The sequence below is a fragment of the Mustela nivalis genome (genome assembly GCF_964662115.1).
Source record: "Mustela nivalis genome assembly, contig: HAP1_SCAFFOLD_63, whole genome shotgun sequence".
Classification (NCBI taxonomy): domain Eukaryota; kingdom Metazoa; phylum Chordata; class Mammalia; order Carnivora; family Mustelidae; genus Mustela; species Mustela nivalis.
In genome coordinates, this window is record NW_028136532.1 from 65,793 (window position 1) to 69,904 (window position 4,112).

The following is a 4,112-nucleotide window of genomic DNA, read 5'->3' on the forward strand; positions in this document are numbered from 1 at the left end:
GGAAACCAAAGCAATGGATCTGATTAGTGCCTAGGGGCCTGTTCTTTCCTTTTTACCTCTGGGACATCTGTCTATGGGTCTGAGTGCAGGTAGGTGCTCAGTTGGGCTCAGATTGCCCCTGTTTTTCCTGGGAAGCCACCACTATTGAGATGGATCAGGGACTTTTGAGGTGTATCCTATTAGAAGGGTTGTGGCCATTGGAATGGGCACACACTATTCCCTTGGAGAGGGCAAGTACAGTCCTCAGGTTTGGCTCCAGGGGCCTGAGCCGGTAGGTTGTGTAGGCCAGGGCTGTTTGGACAGTTGTCTGAAAACACAAACTCGGCTTATGTTTCGGGTCATAGGTATGGCAGGACTGACCTACAGACCATGAGGAGAACTCTTCGGGATTTGAAAGAAGGGCGAGTGTGAGGCTCCTGCTCAAGTTTTTGTCTCTGGATATCGTGTCACTCGTGGTCGTGGAATTTCTGGATGACTTCATGGGAAATGGACGAGTCTTACTCTCTGGTGGTTTGGCCCCGCCCAAAGAGTTTGGGGTCATTCTGTGGGCTGGAAGAAGTCCGTTTTTTTCATGTTGTTCTTCTTTTCTTTTTTAACCTCAGGTGTCCCACCAAATGAGGGATTCCAGAGTAGAGCCCTCGGAGGGGTGACTGGACAATCAGAAATCTGGGTAAAATTGGGGCTAGGGACATGTCAAGCCCATTATGACATCTAATTGTCCAGCCACTGAGAGGACTTACTAGAGGACAGGACTCATGCTGAGGGTCACAATGCGTGTGTATGCCCTCGTCGCACTCAAGAATGGGCGGGTCCTCAGGGTGAATGCTGGATTCTCCTACACTGAACGTTGGACAACGTGCCAACCACAAGGGTTCTTGCCATGATTAAGGTGGAGTTCTGATTTCTGCATCACACTCACCCCTGGGCAGTGATTGGAGATAAGGTCTCGGTTCTGAAGCCTGAAAACTGAGGTAGCGAAGAGATGATGACCTAAGGCCATGGCGGGATTTATGTGCTAGGTGTGCGGTCAGCTTTCTTTGTGATGGTCAGGAGGTCCGGGCTCAGGTTGTGTTCGACAGTGCATTAGTGCCCAGGTTAGACTATATAATTTGGGTAAAGTCGAGTGCTGTGTAGGTTTATCCTCATTTAAGTTGCCTGAGCAGCTCATGAGGCAATAATTTTTTTTCTAGAGGGCAGGCAGAGTGCTGCATTGTGGGTCCGGAATTTCCAAACTTGAGGGCTTCGGGTCCAGGAGTGTGAGGACGGAAGTCTGAGAAGACAAGCTAGACTTGGGTTTCAGGGCGAGGGCACGGCAGGTACCCCCTGCAGATCTGAACCAATATCTCATCCATCTGATGTCAGGGTGAGGATCAGACGTTGCCTCAGGTTGGATTTTCTGTGCATGACGGCCGCTTCATGAAGGGAGCGGAATCTCGAGGCCATTGAGGTTTTCCCACGTTGGGAGTTGTGGGATGCCCCCTTCAAGGATTCCGTCTGCGGGACAATTGAGACTTGTTGGACAGCTCCAGGTCATCCCATATGGAATGACTCCAGAGCACCATACGCGGATGGATGCCTGGGAAGCCCGCCCCGCATTCCAATTGTCTCCTAGCATCAAGACAGTTTAGATCTGATGGCTCTGCCAGAGCAACCGGGGTGGCTGAGTTGAAATCGACTTTCCTGAGGATGGGTCCTAATGTGTTTTTGTGTCCATGAGAGCCTTGGAATGTGGCGGTGGCACCGGGAACCTGAAGTACTCTCCTAAAGTTTGGACATGGCTCCCATGCACAGGTTTCCTTGTGGAGATGAGACGAGTTCTGATGGGTGCCTCAGGAAGACCCCTATGCTCGTATTGGAATCAGGCTTTTGAGGACACATGCCTGTAACCCAAAGCCATGGTTCCTATTATGGCCTAGGGTCCTGTCTGGTTCAATCTTCTTCTCTGGGGACATCCATCTATGGTATGAGTGGAGGTCGATTATCAGCTGGTGTCAGACAGCCCTCGTTTGTTCTGGGCGACCTACACTATTGGGATGGCCTCAGGGACTTTGGAGGTTTCTCCTAATATGTACGATTTTGGACCATGGAATGGGCAGAATTCCCATGGATTGGTAGGCACAGTCCTAATGTGTGGCTCCAGAAGCCCAGCCTGGAGGGTGCGTGGCCCAAGACTTTGAGGACAGAAGTCTGAAAACACAAACTCAGCTTAGGTTTGGGGACGTAGGTATGGCAGGCCCGATCTACAAACCATGAGAAGAACTCTTCAGGATATAAAGAAAGTGCGAGTTTGAGGTGCTTGCTCAGGCTTTTGTCTCTGGATTTTGTATCAGCAATGGCCGTGGAATGTCGGGGAGGCCACATGGGCCATGGACGAATCCTCCTCTCTGAGGATTTGGCCCGATTCCAATTGCTTTTCGTCAGTCTGTGGGATGGGAGGACTCATTTCAGATTTGTTACCTCAGGTGTCCCACCAAAAGAGAAATTCCAAAGCATAGCCGTGGGGAAGACTGAAGGGACAAATCGAACTATGGTTAAAAATTGGGGCCTAGGGGCATGGCAAGCCCAATATGCTATCTCTTAATCCAGCCACTGAGTGGCCTTACTTGAGGACTGGGCTCAGCCTGAGGGTCACAATGTGTGTTTGTGACCAATGTGGCCCGCGAGCATGGGCGGGGCCTCATGGGCCACACTGGTTTCAACTACTTTGAACGTTGGACAACATGCCAACCACAAGGTTTCTTGCCATGGGGAAGGAGTTCTGATTTCTGCATCACCTTCAACCCTGGGCAGTGATTGGAGATAAGGTCGAGGTTCTGAAACCTGAAAACCGAGGTTGGGAAGAGATGACGACCTAAGGCCACGGCGGCTCGATGTGCTCAGTGTGCGTCCAGCTGTCTGGGAGGGGCCAGGGGGTCCAGGCTGAGGTGTGTCAGAAAGGACATTAGTGCCCTGGTCTGCCTTTGTATTTGGGGTACAGCCAAGGTCGGTGCAGGTTGATTCTCATTTTGGGTTACTGGGTAGCCCCAGAGGATAATGTTTTTTCTTCTGGGGGGCAGGCAGAGTGCTGCATTGTAGTTCTGGATTGCCAAACTGGAGGGCTTGTGGGCCAGTAGTGTGACGACAAAAGTCTGAGAACACAGGCTAGGCTTAGGTTTCTGGGTGAGGCCATGGCAGGCACAATCTACAGACCTGAATCGAGATCTCGTGCATCTGTAGTCAGGGCGAGGATCAGACGATCGCTCAGGTTGAGTTTCTGTCCCTGATGGCCCCTTCATGAATGGGGAGGCATCACGAGGCAATGGGGGTTTTCCCACGATGGGAGTTTTGAGAAGCTCCAAACTGCAGAGGGTCTTCTGCAGGACAATTGAGACCAGTTGTTTGGCTCCAGGCCAATGATTCTGAGCAGGCTTCTAAGGATGGATGGCTGGGTAGCCCACCTCGCATTCCAATTGTCTCCTAGCAACAAGACAGTTTAGATCTCCTGGATCTGTGGGGAGCAACCGAGGACGCTGAGTTGAAGTGGACACCCCTGGGGATGTTTCCTAATGTGCTTTTGTGTCTATGGAGACCTTGGAATGAAGCTGTGGCCCTGGGGCCCTAAAGGGTTCTCCTAAACAGAGGCTTTGACACAGTTCCAACGTGCAAGTTTCCCATGTGTAGATGAGATGTTTTCTGATGGGTGAGTCAAGCAACAGCTATATGCTGCTTTTGAAATCCAGGCCTCTGAGGAGAGATGCCTGGAAACCAAAGCAATGGATCTGATTAGTGCCTAGGGGCCTGTTCTTTCCTTTATACCTCAGGGGACATCTGTCTATGGGTCTGAGTGCAGGTAGGTGCTCTGTTGGGCTCAGATGGCCCCTGTTTTTCCTGGGAAGCCACCACTATTGAGATGGATCAGGGATTTTGGAGGTTTATCCTATTAGAAGGGTTTTGGCCATTGGAATGGGCACACACAATTCCCTTGGAGAGGGCAAGTACAGTCCTCAGGTTTGGCTCCAGGGGCCTGAGCCGGTAGGTTGTGTAGGCCAGGGCTGTTTGGACAGTTGTCTGAAAACACAAACTCGGCTTATGTTTCGGGTCATAAGTATGGCAGGACTGAACTACAGACCATG